Raw genomic sequence first — 18,588 nt, 5'->3', positions numbered from 1 at the left:
TGCTGATTCTGCCATGGAAAATAGAAACTCTCAGTCTAAGCGATCATGCGTGGTTCTGATAAAAGAACATCACCGGACGCAAATCTAGAAGGCTCATGTTGTATTCAGTTTTTTAGATTTTAAATCAGGAATTATACGTTCGTCTGTTTAATAATCAAGCCGTTCTGAATCTTAGTCAACTTCCAGCATATTCTCCTTGGTGATTCATTTATTCATTCATTTCATCCTTCTCCCCTCCCCCCTCTCTTATATTACATTTATCATGGTGTCTTATGTAAAAATAGAGGTTCAGTGCAGGAGATGTTTATTAGAGGGTGGGAAGAGAATTGGAGAGGAAAGTGGGGTGGAGGAAGGGTATGGCCATAGAGCAGAGCCGTGGATGTGAGATGAACTGAAGTCATCCCTGTGGTCTGCTCCATTCCTGCACATCTTCCCCGTTTCACAGTGGAACAGATAAAAGAACACTCGGGATTAGATCTGCATGTCATTCGGCCTGCCCTGTTCATGCTGCACCAAAGATTCTGCTTTTAGTAAGACATTTTCACAATTAAATCACAGCTTACCTTACCTAGAAGCATAAATACTCTCTTCAAATAAATCACCTGTTTTATCTCAAATTCAGACAACAGTTGTTTGAATTTTAATATCACTCCAGTAACACATAGATGGCTTTGTTGTAAAATGGGGATACATCAGGAAAGAGCAAGGACATTGGTGTGTATTTGATTACACATTGACTTGGCTGCTATTTTGAGACATTTTTTTTTTGTTCATTCACTACTATGTGTAGTTTTACCTCTTCTTTGTAGTTTGCTTTGTTCAAGAAGGAATATGAAGCTCTATGTTTGGATTTTTACCGTGAACTAGACCAGTATCTGTCACAGTCTTTATCCATCTTTTTTTTCCCTAACTTTCTTTCTCTTTGGTTATAGGCCAAGAAGGAAGAGAAAACATTCAACACCACAACATTTCAAAAGGAATACATTTTGCCAGCGTTTTGAATCCTTATTTGGACAGACATTTCTCCAAGGTAAATATTACCATTGTACCAGCAATGGGGGCACATCATTAGAATTTGCAGATTGCAGTGGGAGTGCACAAAGGCTTAATTGTTTAGTCTAGTACAAACCTAGAGTGATAGGAGAGAGAGGAGGAGAGGGGGCCAGAGGAAAGAAAGCCATGCTGTTGGGATCTCCTGCAGTCTCTTCCGAATGTGTTACCAGGAGAATGCCGGCAGAGTCTGGGAGCCCATTGACCTAGACTCAGAATGTGGGGGAGAAAGAGGAAAAAGGGGAAGCTGTATTTTTTTTTTCTTCTTTTCAGTGTCTCTCAGATATTCATGAGAGCAGAAGACAATGTGGTCTGATTGTAAAAATAGCATTTCTTCTTTTAAGAGGGAAGAGTTGGGTAATTCCTTTTAGGGGTTAAAATAAGACGCTGTTTCACATCACGAGGCGGGGGAAAACCTGAATCATGGTACTTTTAACCAACTAAGACTTATAAATATGGAAGATTTTAAAGAAATCCATGTTCTTTTATGAAAATACCTACTAAGTAAATTGTTGGCTGCTGGTAAGTGCCTCATGAATGAATGCTCTTGTCGGGAAGATAATATTCTTAATGCCTCTTTTGGGAAGGGGAAGGGGGTGTTTGTGTGTGTGTGTGTGTGTGTGAGAGAGAGAGAGAGAGAGAGAAATAGAGAGAGTGAATATGAGAGACACACTAAAGAGAAATCTGTCAGCATCATACAGTACATTTTAGGGAAGTAACTCTAGGCATTTTCTTTGTGAATCATGAGCTTAGTGGGAATAAAGACCTTCACAGAGGTAGCTGAATTTCCTAGTTAGCTTCAGCATTCATGAATTAGCTGCCAATATTTTAACACAAATTGCTGTGTCATTTCTCTGAAATTCCCCTGTTGTTGCTGAGTCTGTAGCTAAAAGCTGTTTTGGCCAAGCCCTGAGATTATAGCTGATGAACTGCCTCCTTCCTTCTTGAAAGATGTTCATGGGCATGCACACACATAAATGCAAAAATCTATGATCCAATTTAAAAAAAAATAAACTTGTCAACCTTCTCTGATAGAGAGTTGACATTACTTCGTCCCGAGCCGGCTAGAATGCCGTTCCAGATTGACAGGGCGAGAAGAATGCCTTCCTTCCCAGTCCTTATTCTGCCTATTCTCTTCTGAAGGGGCTGGATCGAGGAAGTGGAGGCTGTACATTAGAGGAGAATTGTGTGATACTATTCATTCTCTGATCTGACAGAGAAGACATTGTTTATTCACTGTAATAGGGTCGCCAGGAGTCTGTGCTGTGCATACAGAATGGAACAGCACAGAGCAGTGGGAAATCTCAAAATCCTGAGCAGTATATCAGCTTAGAGCTTTTTAAAAATATATATATATAAATTCTAATAGCCCCCATGACTGTAGATGCAAGTCATAACGTGGGGAGATAGTTTTCCCTGAAGTGACTGCTTTCTTCACATTGCATTTCGCATGTCTCACTTAGAAGAAGTCATTAAGATAGCAGCCTGCCTTTCTAGATACTGTAGTAACAGAAATTAAAATCATGAAAGGTGAGAATTACCTTCTAAACACACTAGACCTGCTTTGAGATTGCTCCCTGCATATTAGCATTCAGATGTCGGAATCAATGGAAAATAACCCGTGCGTGTCATGGGATGACTCACAGAAACAAGTGGGCGCTGCCTGAGATAAGAGAAAAAAAGACAAATTCAAAGATGTGCCTTGAGGTAAGACGTGCCCTGCCAGAGACAGTGTGAGAAGACACTATGCTCAGAATGCTCCAGAACTTTAAAGGCAACAACTGTAAAAGCCTAGGTTCAAAGCAGTGTGCCAACGCTGCACTGGAGACGGAGCTGGCGGAAACGTAAACCCAGACCGAGGCTTGGGGTTTGTGCCTCTTACAGGCTCTGCATTCACCCCGGTCCCCCGCCTCCTGAGCACAGCCCCAGGTGTGTGGGGACTCAGGGTGTGTATGTATGTGCGTGTGTGACAGAACAGAGAGTGGTGTTGCCAGGCTGCCAGCTGTGTGCTCACACACACAGCACGCGAGCTGGTCCAGGGCAGCGCTGAGAGCAGGTGTGCGCGGCCACCCCCAGCCATATTCATGGCCCCGTATTCCTATGCTCAAAGAGAGATTTGTCATAATCTCCAGTCTCAGCTGGTACCTATAAGAACTCCTGGTATCTTTTTAGATAAAAACTGTGTGTGTGCATGTGTGTGCTCAGTCGTGTCTGACTCTCTGTGACCCCATGGACTGTAGCCCACCAGGCTCCTCTGTCCGTGGGATTTTCCAGGCAAGAAATACCGGAGTCGGTTGCCATTTCCTTCATGATATAAACTATACCATTTCTAAAATTATAGTTATGATAGCATCAGTATACAATCAGCTATTAGGTGACTGTCATCTAATGATTATTAAATTGCATACCCATCTTTGCATTTTATGCTACTTATATAAGGTTAGTCTTACACACCTCATGGAGCTCTTTTACTCTACCTCTTGGGACATCATTCATGTACATTATCTGCTTTGGTTTTTTTCTAAAGAAATATACATTCCCTTAAAACATATTTGACAATCTTTATAACGATGAATTCATTAGCTGTTTAAAGATATGTAAAATATATTTATATGATGCTGTTTTCAAGGAAATGCCAGAGACATCAAGAAAAATTAATCAAGGTGTTACTAAACTATTTCCCTCCATTGTGTCAAGGGTACTTTTATTTTGTCTGTTTTAAAAGTAGTTTCTTTTTTATTATTATCTGTTTATTTATTTTTTGGTTGCCCTGGTCTTCATGGCTGCTCTCAGGCTTTCTCTAGTAGCGGCGAGTGGGGACTACTCTTCGTTGTGGTGTGCAGGCTTCTCATTGAGGTGACTTCTCTGATTATAGAGCTCAGGTCAGTAGTTGTGAGCATGGGCTCGGCTGTCCCAGGTCATGTGGGATCTTCCCAGACCAGGGATCAAACCTGAGTGTCCTGCGTTGGCAGGTGGGTTCCTATCCAGTAGACCCCCAGGGAAGTCCTGTTTTATTATTTTACCAGCTGAGTTCAGGACTCTGAAGGGAAGTAAGGCAGAGACAGGACTATTTCTTACTGCTCCCACAGGGGCTCCTGCTGCTAGCCGGGAGGCCTGGGCAAGCCCTGAAAGATGCCAAAGATGCAGTTTGTAGGGCAGTTGCTGGCTCACCTGTGATTCTGGCAGCCCTGCCTCTCGTTCTGCCTCCTTGTCCCTTTTCGGCCAGAATCCCTGGTAACGGTACACGAGGCCTGATCATAAGCGTGCGTGAGTGACAGCCAGGCTTCCATCACAGGTGACCCCAGCCCACCAGGAAGTCGGTGTCCGCACCTCCAGAGAGCACAGCCTGGCCTGGCCTCGTCTGTATCCTTGTAGGGAGTCAGGCCTGGCGTCTCACAGCGAGGCACACGGGAATCTTGTTCTCACCAATGTTGTGTGTCATCTTTGTCTGTTACGAAAGGAGAAATATACCAATAGAAGGAAGTGAAGTAAACACTTAATGATTCTTTTTAACAAGCACTGTATTGTATGTACAGTGAGGCAGGTGCTGGTCTTATAGCTCTTTGCAAATATTAAATCATTTAATCTGCCCGACTCCTCTGCTACTATGAGGATGATTCCCATGTTACTGAAGAGGAAACTGAGGCTCAGAGAGGGTGAGTATCTTCAAGGTCCCACAGGCAGTGAGGGCCGGCGGCGCTGGTGGGAGGGCCACCTGCAGGAGTCTAGGCCTCAGGGCTCCGCGCGCCGCCCCAGGCGGCTTCTATGTCCCAGCAGAGCTTGCTGTGGCCAGGACCGTCAGGGGCTGTCACGTCCCTTTGGGGTCTCTGAACACACAGGCCAGCCAGCAGGACTATGCACGGTGCGTGTGACGTTGCTGGTTTGAGAACTGTCCACCCTTTGTCTCTTGGTGTTTATGTCGGGGGAAGAAGAATTTGTAAGGCCTGTCCTTGCAGAATTCAAAGCAGGTGTGATTAATGCCGCACAGTAAACCCAGGCTTCCAGGCCCCGCGTCCCGAGGCTGTCGGATGAGCTGTCCTGCACATCATCACCCAGCAGCACTGGGAGAAAGCCCAGACGAGGCTGCTGCCCTTCCTCTGCACTTCTTCACTCGGTGGATCCTGCACCTTGACCGATGGTGGCTCTTATACATCTCCCGGGTGGCTGATTAGTGAGATAAGAAGCATAAGGGGCGTTGATGTGATGTTATAAGCCGTAGTCACCTGGTCAAAATTCTTACATGCTTCTCGCAGTGTTGGCCACATTTTATTTTCAACTGGGTAATGGTTACATGGGTGTCTGTTGAATTCTGGTGGTGGTGGTGGTTTAGTTGCTAAGTCGTGTCTGACTCTTTTGTGACCCCAGGGACTGTAGCCCACCAGGCTCCTCTGTCCATGGGGTTTCCCAGGCAAGAATACTGGAGTGGGTTGCCGTTTCCTTCTCCAGGGGATCTTCCCAACCCAGAGATGGAACCTGCATCTCTTGCATTCCAGGCAGTCTCCTGCATTGCAGCTGGATTCTTTACCCACTGAGTCACCTGGGAAGCCTGTCTGTTGAATTACACTTCTTGTAAATGTTAAATATCTTATGTATTTGGTAAGTTTTATTTTAGCCTATTAGGATATCTGTCTGATACAAAGTTCAGTGTTAAAAAAAGAAAAAGTAGTGACAATCGCATACAATTTGGCTTTTTATTTATTAGAAACAAACATTATTCATATCCTTTTATATATCCTCACACTCCTTCGGATAAACTGATGACACAGACAAGTCAAAATATATATTAATTGCAGAGAAATGCTTACAAACTGCCACCTAAGACATTTTGTCTTATCTCATTGTTTTATAAGTAAACATAAAAATTATCATATTTTGATTGTTTTTGTTCAAAATGTAAGATACCCAGATATATGTTAATGAAAACAATTATTTTCTAGTTTGATATAAGAATATATTATAGTTTTACACTCATATATTTGGTTCCAAATCAATTATACACCAGTATGCTTTTTCAAATATTTGTCTTCAAGTCATGTATTTTATTAGATACTGAATGTGAAGTTAGTTAAATAGCACATCACTTATTAAATAGGAAAAGTCAAAATAGGATTTTTAAAGTTTGTATTTAAATGAATATGACATACAGTCTTGAATAATAACTTACATAAAATTGAGTAATTTTATTTAAGTCACTTCTTTCTTGTGTACCATAAAATGTTTAATTAAGATATCTCCCAGAGAACTTTGCTAAAGTATCACTAGACAAGTCAAAGCAGGTGAAAAATCCTTTAATAAAGCCAGGAAAAGAGGTTGCAATAATTATTTGTGTTCAGTTTAAAGGGAATCTAGCCATCCTCCAGTAAATGACTGGTAATTGGATAATATGAGGTCTAGTGAGATGCAGAAGGAAGATTAAAGTCCAGTGGTACAGTCAGTTGATTAGAAGAAAGTGTGAATCCACTCTTGGCCTGCCTTACTCCACCCACATCAAATGAGCATCTCCTACAGTTTTTTGTTCCAGCTCTCAGTAAAAATCAGCAGTTACCTCTTCAACCTAACCTCAAGTGTGCTACGCAAATCCCTATACTATTTATGTTCTCTTTACTTATTGTAAGATATATAGAGAGACATACACTGTCTTGAAATACCCATCATAAATCAGTGGGACGTTCCTGATTTATTGTTTTCTTTACAACAAAGGATGTTTTCTTCCCAAGAGTCCTACTTTTCTTAATCAAGTAAAATTTCTTAGAGTTTAATTTCCTTGTATTCTTGGACATCAGGGCTTCATTTGTACCATCTTGTTTGGTGAATTTATTAATTTTCATGTTATGACTTCATTATTAACTTATTTTATTACAGTGAATACATTTTACATCTACTATATCCAAATGAAGCTAATGCATTTCAAAATGATTTAAGTCAGCATTATTATTTTCTAATAATATTCATGTTACTTGGCTATTCTAATTATTAATTTAAAAATCCGGTTCTCATGGGAGTAACTACTCTTTAATAAAACCTCTTAAAATTCTGAAGAAAGATTTCAATAGATATGATCTAAGGAAAAAGAAATACACATAAATGAAGTATCTTTGTCTTTTTATCAACATATGCTACACCGTTACTCTGTGAATTGTAACTAGCTTTCATTTTCAAACTTTGGAAGGATGAGTCATTTGTAGTAGGAAGTCGATGCTAAAGATCTATGTTTGGCAACTCGAAGAACATTTTTAGCATTTGGATTTCCCTATTTATAGTACAGCATCAGGCAGAGTGAATGTTTGGCATTTCTATAAGGGATGCAAACTCTTTAACATGCTCTGTTGTGATCTAACAATTCATTTCAGAGTAAGATGAATCATTCTTGTTTGGAAAACGTTTTATACAAATATTGGCAAGAAGATTGTGACTGCGTTTCTATGGATTTTACAAATGCAGACTTCCCTAAAGTAAAGGATAGTATATTTCACAATATTCCTTTCTTCTGCATTACTATAATTGTATATGAACTGTCTTTTATTACTCTGAATTCACACTCCCCTGTCCTATTCCTTACGTTTTAGACTCTGTTAATCCATGTTGAAGTCAGAGATCATGTTTCTAGGTCCCTCCAAGTGTCAAAAATGTTTAACCTAAACTTCCTCTTAACGGCAGTATTTTTCTCATAGTTAAAACTCCAGATTACTTCATTAACATATACCCCTTTCTCTTAGATTAAGGCATTTGTGAACAGTAATTTGTAGGATTTTGCCCTTAATTGGCTAAATAGGAGAGATATTCTATCCCACACACACATATCCCAACACACAGTTGAACTAATGAAAAATAGAAAACTAAATGTAATGTGGGATCGTGGATCGGATGCTGTTCCGTTCAGTTCAGTCACTCAGTTGTGTCCAGCTCTTTGTGACCCCATGGACTGCAGCACACCAGGCCTCCCTGTCCATCACCAACTCCCAGAGTTTACTCAGACTCATGTCCATTGAGTCCGTGATGCCATCCAACCATCTCACCCTCTGCCATCCCCTTCTCCTCCTGCCTTCAATCTTCCCCAGCATAAGGGTCTTTTCAAATGAGTCAGTTCTGCGCATCAGGTGGCCAAAGTATTGCAGTTTCAGCTTCAGCATCAGTCCTTCCAATAAATATTCAGGACTGATTTCCTTTAGGATGGACTGGTTGCATCTCCTTGCAGTCCAAGGGACTCTCAAGAGTCTTCTCCAACACCACAGTTCAAAAGCATCAATTCTTCAGCACTCAGCTTTATTTATAGTCCAACTAGAAAAACCATAGCCTTGACCAGACAGACCTTTGTTGACAAAGTAATGTCTCTGTTGTTTAATATGCTGTCTAGGTTGGTCATAACTTTCCTTCCAAGAAGTAAACATCTTTTAATATCATGGCTGCAATCACCATCTGCAGTGATTTTGGAGCCCAAAAAATAGTCTGTCACTGTTTTCACTGTTTCCCCATCTATTTGCCATGAAGTGATGGGACCAATACCATGATCTTAGTTTTCTGAATGTTGAACTTTAAATCAGCTTTTCACTCTTCTCTTTCACTTTAATCAAGAAGCTCTTTAGTTCTTCTTTGCTTTCTGCCATAAGGGTGGTGTCATCTGCATATCTGAGGTTATTGATATTTCTCCTGGCAATCTTGATTCCAGCTTGTGTTTCATCCAGCCCAGCGTTTCTCATGATGTACTCTGCATATAAGTTAAATAAGCAGAGTGACAATATACAGCCTTGACATACTCCTTTCCCTATTTGGAACCAGTCTGTTGTTCCAGGTCCAGTTCTAACTGTTGCTTCCTGACCTGCATACAGATTTCTCAAGAGGCAGGTCAGGTGGTCTGGTCTTCCCATCTCTTGAAGAATTTTCAAAAGTTTGTTGTTTTTTTTTTTTTTCAAGAATTTTCAAGAGTTTGTGGTGATCCACACAGTCAAAGGCTTTGGCATAGTCAATAAAGCAGAAATAAATGTTTTTCTGGAACTGTCTTGCTTTTTCAGTAATCCATTGGATCCTGAAACAAACCCAAAAAAGGGACATTAGGTAAAAAACTAAGGAAATCTGAACTAAGTATTGTTGTTTAGCTAAGTCATGTCTGACTCTTTTGTGACCCCATGGACTGTAGCCTGCCAGACTCCTCTGCCCATGGGATTTCTCAGGCAAGAATACTGGAGTGGGTTGCCATTTCCTTCTCCAGGGGATCTTTCTGAGAATTAAATATGGATTTTAGTTTGTAATAGTGTACCACCATTTGTTTATTAATTATAACACATGTACCATGTTAATGTAAGAATTTAATAATAGAATAGAAAAAGTACAGTAACTATATTTATACCTAATGTAGTAAATGGCTAGAGTTTACCCCAGCCTTTTTGTCGTAAGAGGAAATGGGATAGAAAGTGATAACTAATTCTCCTGTTGCCAAGGTCCTCTAGTGACACAGCCACCTGTTACCAGAGGCCAATCCCAGCCTCAGTGACCATGGGGCTGTTATCTTCACTGTGCCTGTCTCTGGAGACATGAGAGGTTGGTAGCTCAGCCTTTCTGGGCTCAAGTTCCAGCCATTGGGTACTGGGGGCTTTGCTTGACTTGTTAACATCTCTGGACCTCATTTTCCATTTCTGGGAAATCAGAGAGTCAAGCCGGATTTTTCTGTCCTGAAAACTATGACTTAGAAAAATTCTGACTCTCTGAATGTGTGCTAGAGGTTTATTTGTAATTACAACTATGGAATTTATTGAGGATAAAATTTTGGTACTGAAGCAGTTTGCACACATTGTATAGTTTATAGCATAAGTTATTATTTCTCATTTTATAGCACTTTTGTGCCCTGCACCCCACTCCTCAAAAAAGTCCTTAAAAATAATGCTGTTGTCATGTCAGAGCCACTTACACATTAAGAAGATAAGACCACAGTTTTTTGAAATACCACATTGAATCTGAACTCAAAATCATATTAAATATTAAATTGTACCTTAATTTGTGATAAATTGTTATTCATATAAGGTACATTTTCAAACAAAGATTTTAGGTTAATGTGCTTGCTTCCCAGATGGTGCTAGTGGTAAAGAATCTTCCTGCCAATGCAGGAGACACAGGAGATTCAGGTTTGATCCCTTGGGTCAGGAAGATCTCCTGGAGGAGGAGATGGCAACCCACTCCAATATTCTTGCCTGGAGAATCCCATGGACAGAGGAGGCTGGCGGGCTGCAGTCCCTGGTATTGAAAAGAGTCGGACATGACTGAGCTACTGAGCATGCATGCATGCTTCAATGCAATTTAGTTTGAATTTTTTATTTAATATAATTTATAGTGTTATGCGGTGCTTTAATTTAGGGCAATAAAATTTTGAATACCCAATTATACTTAAAGCCTTAGAGACGTTTAAGACCATGCCAAGTGTTCATATTATGCTTGTTGAGTTCATCATCAGGAAGTTACTCATCCAATAATTATTCCTTAATTCCTTTTGAGTCAGTCATTGTCCATTATAAGAAATTATTATTTTCTAGCTATGGGTCTCAGTGCTGTGTTTTGATTAGAGGCATATAGAAAAGAAAGTTTACTTAGGTCTTCCTTGAAAGTTAAATCCAGAGACTTCCCTAGTGGTCCTGTGGTTAAGAAGCTGCCTGCCAATGCAGGGGACACTGGTTCAATTCCTGCTCCAGAAAGATTCCACATGCCACGGGGCAGCTGAACCCATGCGCCACAACCACTGAGCCCTTGTGCTCCAGAGACCATGCTGCACAACAGGAGAAACCACTGCACTGCAACTGAAGAGTAGCCCCCACTCGGAAAAAAGCCTGAGTGCATCAACAGAGACCCAGTGCAGCCATAAATAAAGAAATAAAAATTCATATGGGGGATAGATACATGTATACCTGTGGCCAATTCATGTTGGTGTATGGCAAAAACCATCAAAATGTTGTAATTATCCTCCAATTAAAATAAATAAATTATTATTTTTTTAATCCAATTATCACTGGGCCAGTAGAAGCACTCTGGGGAGGGATTGAATAGTGGTTCTCAACTTTGACTAATTCAATAAAGTCAATCCAGGACTTTCAAAAGTCCCTGTGTGCAGAATGTACCCCAAACTAATTAAACCTATTGTCTAGAGGCATTTTTAAAAATTTCCCAGGTGTTTCCACTGTGCAACCGAAGTGAAGAACCATTAGCCTTAAGGGAGTGGGGAATGCCTCTTGTGATGGTCTTTCTATCACATAATTCTCCCACTCTTTGAAACTGGGTGACTTGAGTAGCTCTGATCATTTTAAAAGTGCCTACTTTCAAAGAGAAAGAAGCTTGCCAATATTCAGGGGGAAAAAAGAATGTCCCTTGCCCTAGATCTCCACCTCACAAACACCAGGAGAGTTTGTCCTGATTTTGAAAGCTTTCAGGAAAAAAATCTCCTGTGTGCCTCAGTGCGACAGTGTTTGCTTTGGCTTCTGTTTTGTTTGGCATTTCAGTTCACATCAGGATCAATGAGAGCTAACATTTATTGAGCACCCCTGGAAAGTATCAAGCCCTGTAAATATGGCTCTGTCTCACAACCAGGGGAGATAGGAGTTAAAAATAGACTTCTGTTTTGTTAGAAAAATCTTATCTCAATCTAATTGAATATTTAATCATTTATTCATTAATTGATTGAGCTCTTCAAATACCTGTGCTATTCTAAAATAAGGTTAAAATGCTAGAAAAGTACAAAAGGATCTGTATCTATCATCTTTTTTCTTCATAACAAATTTAGTGGCTTAATATGACCTGATTTATTTAGTTTTTGATTCTGCAACTGGCAATTTAGGCTGGATTCAACCAAGCAGTTCCTTTGGTCTCAGTTAGCCACCACATACAGCAGTGTTTACTGTGGTTTGGCTTTGCTGACCTTTGCTGGGTCCTCACATGTCTAGGGGCCTCAGTGGGACAGCCTAGCTGATGGAGTGCTGGTCAGTATGGTTTCTCACCCTTCAGCAGGGCTAGCCCAGTCTTGTTCACATGATGCAGTTAGGGTCACCTATAAAATGAATGCAAGTAAGCAAGGCCTCTTAGGCTTCATCTCAGAACTGGCACCCTATCACGGCTGCCACATTTCTTGCCCAAAGTTAGTCACAAGTCCAGTCTAGATTCAAGGGGTAGGGAAGTAGATTTTATCTCCTAATAGATAGTACTGAAAAGTCATATTACAAAGTGTGAGGATAAAGGAAGGAGTGAGTAATTGTGGTTATTTTTGCTATAAACCACAGGTGGGAAACTCTAATTCTGTCTTGGGACACAAGGAAGGTTTCTGAGAGGTGGTTACATTTGATCTGGTTTAAAAGGTGAAAAATAAATTTAAAGTATATTTTAGATGAAAGCACTAGAATGGACAAAACTATCACATTGCAGTTTCCTTAGTGAAAAACAAAATGGAGATTGTAAGTTTCCTAAATGTAGGAAATATATCTAGCCCAACACAGAACATGTAGGAGGCACTTAACATAGACTTTTTCATTTGTATCAAAGAGTCAGCACATGGAACCATGAGACAGATATAATACTTGATAGCTTTACCACTTTACTGGTTAACTGACCTTGCACAAGTTACTAACCTTTCTGTGCCTCTCTTTAGTACAATGATGAGAATAATGCCTTTTGTATCAGTTAGCTTTGCTGCGTAACAAAGCACCCCCAGTTTAACAGCTTAAAACAACCACCATTTACTTAGCTCCTGAACTCTCTGGGTTTATGTTCGGGCTGACTCAGTTCTTTTGGTTTCAGTTGGGTTCATGTATGTGTCTATAGTCAGCTCCCAGTCTTAGCTCCTGGCAGTTGACTGACCGCTGGGGGACGGTGAGGACACCTGGGCCTCGTGTCTCTCGTTAAACAGCCTGGTCTGGACTTATTCGCAGGGAGGGTCGGCAAAGCTCCAAGTGTGAGAGCCGGAAACATGCAAAGCTGTAGTCTTGATTCAGAACTGATACTCTGTTGCTTGCACTGCATTACATGAGACAAAGGCCAGCCCAAACCTCACTCAAAGGCTAAGGGTTTAGAAATACACATTTTTCATCTCTGGAAGGAGCTACAAAAGTTACAGTGCAAAGAGTAAGAATACTGGGAGGGGTAGATTTGTGGCCACTGATACAATCTCCTACACCAACCTGTAGCTCACAACAATCCTATGAAGAATAAGTGAAATGTAAGAATCTTTCTAGGTAAATAATTGTTGTCCAACTCTTGTGAACCCATGAACTGTAGTACTCCAGGTTCACCTGTCCTTCCCTAACTCCCAGAGTTTACTCAGATTCATGTCCACTGAGTCAGTGATGCTATCTCATCCTCTGCTGCCCCCTTCTCCTCCTGCCTTCAATCTTTCCCAGCATCAGGGTCTTTTCCAGTGAGTCAGCTCTTCACATCAGGTGGCCAAAGTTTTGGAGATTCAGCTTCAGCATCAGTCCTTCCAATGGATATTCAGGATTGAATTTCCTTTGGGATTGACTGGTTTGATCTCCTTGTAGTCCAAGGGACTCTCAAAGAGTCTTCTCAGTACCACAATTTGAAAGCATCCATTCTTCGGCTATCTAGGTGAGGCTCCAGGTTAAAAAGAATCTGGCAAACAGTGGATGTTGAATAAGTAGAAGCTGTTAATTTTTCCTTACATAGTTAAAAATCAGATTTTTCTGGCAAGTTCTTTAATTGCCTACTTGTAAAGAGTATCAGATAAGCCTCCAAATGGTATTCACAAAGCTTAAATGTTATATATTTTTTTCTCTGTTGCAGAAAGATAATATAAGTAGGGGAAAGCACATTGTCTACGAGGGCCTGTATACCTTGGCCCAGAATTCAGGTGTCATCACCTGAAGAAGCGAACAAAGCCTGGCAGCCAAAGCCAGACAAAGTCACAGTTGTTCAGGAGAAAGACATACGATGTGAAGGGTCACCTCAGGAAAAGAATCACAGACAGTAATGTGTGATATTTCAATTCCAAAAATATTGAAGGCCTTTTTAATGGGTCAGAACTCATTTTTAAGCCTATGCAAAGAAAGCAAAACCTTAATAAGTCTTTATTGATTTCTTCACTGTTGTGTTACAACTTTTCACAAAACCAGCTAAGCCCCATATAATTCCAGATTGATCCACAAATTGCTCTTGGATCCCACAAACTGGGCTCAATGGAGATTTATTTATCTGGTAACTAGAATATCCATAATCAGTGATGTGAACTGGGTCAAAAAAAAAAAAAAAACTATCTCCTTTGAAATAAATAGAGCATCAAAGGTTATTCAGGAATGTACAGTATAGAAATAGGGCAAATGTTCATTGAGGATGGTGTCTGCTTTTTATAACTGTGGAACTTGAAGCTCTTTAAGGTAAAGAATTGCCTGCTAATGCAGGAGTCGCAGGTTTGATCCCTGGGTTGGGAAGATCCCCTGGAGAAGAAAATGGCAGCCTACTTCCATATTCTTGCCTGGAGAATCCCATGGACAGAGGAGCCTGGAAGGTTATAGTCCATTGAGTAGCAAAAGAGTCGGACACGACTTGGCAACTCAGCAACAACAACAGCAACAACAAACATATGTTACATGATCATTGGGCCCTGCAGCCTGAGCCCAGCTTGCATCGCCCAGCCCCCCACTCTCCAGGAGCACCAAGACCTTCAAAAAGCTGTCTATCGGCTTACACTTAGCTTTCAAGCCCTGAGTTTCCACTCTACTGCAGTTTTTTTTATGATTTTAGAAAGTCCTGATGGTGGAGTGATCGAGACCCATGGCTCTCATCCTCATCTCTCTCACTTTCTCTCTGAGTGATGGGGAGTCAAGGGTGGGGATAGGGATGATGGGAAACTCTATATGGCTCAGTTCCTACTCCATCAACCATGATCCTATGAAGACACTTATATTTCCATGATGATTCTGTCACATTCGTAGTCCCAAATATTGAATCCCAGAAATTCAAGGTTAAAGGAAAGTGAAGTGAAAGTACTAGCCACTCAGTCGTGTCCAATTCTTTGTGACCCCGTGGACCAACCATAGCCTGCCAGGCTCCTCTGTCCATGGAATTCTCCAGACAAGAATACTGGAGTGGGTTGCCATTCCCTTCTCCAGGGGATCTTTCCAACCCAGGTATCGAACCCAGGTCTCCTGCATTGCAGGTCGATTCTTTCCCACCTGAGCTACCAAGGAAGTCTGTAGGTTAAACAGATTATCAGAAAGAAAAAGGCAATAGAAGGTAAAAAGTCCAAAGCTACCCAGTCCAGACAGGTTTGCTGATATCCTTGCTTGTGCTTTTAAATTCTACCCATCATGTGTGAACTCACCACCATCTCTCCCTCTAAAACACAAAAGCATGGGTTTCTCATTCCATAACAGCTAAACAGTGTTCATTCTGAACACTCAGTGTTTGTTTTTAAAGTAATGTTTTATGGGCTGTGTAAAAAAGTACCTAACCTGGAACTGAGCATATGGCCGCAAGTATTTGTGGACTTGATGTCTGTCTCTGTATGCCTGAGAATGATTTCTGCTTTCTGAAATTCATGTTGGCAAGGAAAGTGGTTTCGTTGATGCTGGTAGACCATCTGGGGCTTGCTATTCTAAATTTGATAACTTTATTTATATATAATATCTTTAAGGGGAATTCCCTATTTTTGACATTTTTTTGAAAAACTAGAAGCTGTAGAAAGGTTTCTAAATCCAAGATAAGAAAAATTTACCCTTGCAAACCCTGCAAGTATCTTAAATTCCTGCAACTTTATTTTTTACAAATTAAAATGTAATGCAGATATGTTGGACTCAATCTCACAGATCTGTGGACAGTCTCGGGTTTTTAATGTTACTATGGTAAAGGATTTATAATATGTTAAACATTTTATATTAAGTATATGCCTTAAGAGTTGTTGGAACCCCTGTTTAATTGAAAGCCATCCACAAATTTAGTAAACAATCTATTTAACCCTTCAGATTTTAGAAGATGATTAATAAAACTTGAATACTAGTTCTATTTCACATATCTATATGGGCTTCCCAGGTGGTAAAAAACCTGCCTGCCAAAGCAGGAGACACGAGACACAGGTTCGAGCCCTGGGTTGGGAAGATCCCCTGGAGGAGGAAGTGGCAACCCACTCCAGTATCTTTGCCTGGAGAATCCCATGGACACAGGGACACGGGAGCCTATCGAGCTACAGTCCATGGGGTTACAAAGAGTTGGAAAAGACTGAAGTGACTTAGTACGCAGGCACACGTATATACATTCTATATTTTAAAACTAGAGAACTTTGTTCCTTTTGTCTCTTGAAAGAATGGCAGCCCACACCCAACTTGGAGGGCGTAGAAGAATAATATGCCCCAGCCCCACCCCACTTTGTTATTCCCCAACCATCAAATTGAGTAGTGATCACCATTTCCCATTAGTTTTGTCCTGTGGTTTTCTTAAAGTAAAGAAAAAATGGAAGTTAGAATGAGCAGATCACATCTTTAAAGAAAAATGAGAAACACCATGCTTCCTTGAGAAGGAGAAAAATATTTCCACATGGTAACCTGGCCTGCCTCAGTGTTTACATTACCTGCCAGGCCCTGTGCATGTGGGCCTTTTAAATCTGACCTCGTACATCACAACTAACTATGGAAACAAAACCAAACAAAAACCAATACAGACTAGCATCTCCGGATTCAGCAAGATTACCCAAGCATGACTGGAGGAGAGACTGCCAAGTACCACTCGATGACAAAGTACAGTGTCTACTGACTAGTACTTCAGGTGCAATTTCATAATAGGGTTCCCATACAATCTGGAAGGTACGGCAAGTATTAGTCAAACCTGTGGCACGAATACGTGGGCATAGGAAAAAGAGGCATTGTGAAAGAGAAATGCATGTAGCAATGAGCAGTGGCCTTGTGCATGGGAGGGCCTTCCTGGCATCTGATGGAGGGTAGAACTTAACTAGGAGAAGGGCTCAGGTGGGGTTGAAGCGGTTCTGGATAAGGACTAAGTGAGTGAGATGGAGACAGGTGGACAGTAGAGTGAGAAGAAGGAGGGAGGCCACATCCAGAACTTGCAGGAAGTGCAGCTACTTGATGTGAATTCATTTCCTGTATGCTTTGATCAGTGGAAAACTATTAAAGGGTTTTAAGCAGAGGACTTGGTGTGATCAGATTCTCTTTTTGGAAAGATCCTCCTGGCTGGGGTTTGAAGAAGGAGCAGGAAGGCAGCAGGATGAATCTGGTAACCAAGACAAAAGATTCTGTAGCTTGAGGAGGGGGCTGCACCCTGGGGATGCAGAGACAAGGACCAGTTGAAGAGAGGGATTTGAAAGGCATCTTGGAGATGAAACCAAGAGGGCTTGCTGTGTTGGATTGGACATGGGGGAGAACTGAGAGGGTAGTAAAAGGGAGGACCCTGGAAGGCGAGCTTGCACAGGGAACTGAAGGTAGTAGCACCATTCACAGAGGGATGGGGGTCAAGAGAGGGGTCCAGCAGGCACATGTGCAGAAGCCGGGGACCTGAAAGCATGCTGGCGGGGTGGGCCCATGGCAGCTGGGCCTGGACTCCAGAGCTCAGCACAGAGGTTTTGGCTGGAGGTACAAAAGAGTCAGACATGACTTAGCAACTAAACAACAGAACAACAAATAGGGAATCAAGGAAACACAAAGGGAATTGAACTTACGGGTATGGCTAAAATGTCAAGAAGAAAATATGAGGCAAAATAAGGAATAAAGCCTAAGACTGAACTCCAAAGAACAAGGATCACAGTGCAGTGCGTCTCCTACATACAAATCTCCAAGTTGCATCTTTCGAAGATGCAGGTGTGTGCTCCGTCAAGTCAGGTGTGGCTGACATTGCAGCCTGCCCTCCATCGCCTATTGCTGACAACCCTTCAGCTCTGCCATCTCCCACCTCCACTCCCTCCTCCAGTCAGCGACTCTTCTTGCCTGTTCACTCGATGCCAGCCCCTGTGTGCCAGCTGCGGTACTGTATACTGTAATTTTCAAGGTATTGTACTGTAAGACTTTAAACGTTTGCTTTGTTTTTGTGTGTGTTTTTTTTAATGTGTTATTTGTGTGAAAAGTTTTGTAAACCTACTAAGTCTAATACTATATAGCCAATTGTGTTAGTTGGGTACCTAGGCTTTGTTGAACTTACGAACAAATTGAACTTATCAACTCATTCCTGAAAGGGAACTCATTAGTGTGTAGGGGACTTACTGTGTTTCACAGCCAGGGAGAGGAGGGAGGCTCTGGGAGTATCTTCTCAAATGTGTCCTAAGCTGCTAAGTCACTTCAGTCAGGTCCGACTCTGTGCGACCCCATAGACGGCAGCCCACCAGGCTCCCCCATCCCTGGGATTCTCCAGGCAAGAACACTGCAGTGGGTTGCCATTTCCTTCTCCAATGCATGAAAGTGAAAAGTGAAAGTGAAGTCGCTCAGTCGTGTCCAACTCTTAGCGACCCCATGGACTGCAGCCTACCAGGCTCCTCCGTCCATGGGATTTTCCAGGCAAGAGTACTGGAGTGGGGTGCCATTGCCTTCTCCATCTCAATGTGTAGTTACCACCAAACTG

At 41.5% G+C, this 18,588-nt stretch overlaps 1 protein-coding gene across 3 annotated transcripts in view; it reads left to right on the top strand.

The window, feature by feature from the left end:
• Positions 1-18,588, top strand: part of PAG1 (phosphoprotein membrane anchor with glycosphingolipid microdomains 1) — a 159,291-nt gene that overhangs the window by 88,398 nt on the left and 52,305 nt on the right. For all 3 annotated transcript variants that reach the window (XM_070477213.1, XM_020891157.2, XM_070477212.1), the window contains one exon: positions 933-1,030. The gene's annotated coding sequence lies outside the window, so the exon portion shown is untranslated. The remainder of the gene's footprint in view (positions 1-932; positions 1,031-18,588) is intronic.

The sequence above is a fragment of the Odocoileus virginianus genome, chromosome 15, assembly GCF_023699985.2.
Source record: "Odocoileus virginianus isolate 20LAN1187 ecotype Illinois chromosome 15, Ovbor_1.2, whole genome shotgun sequence".
Classification (NCBI taxonomy): Eukaryota; Metazoa; Chordata; class Mammalia; order Artiodactyla; family Cervidae; genus Odocoileus; species Odocoileus virginianus.
Note: the sequence above shows the minus strand (reverse complement) of the source record. Positions and strands in the feature narration are given on the sequence as shown.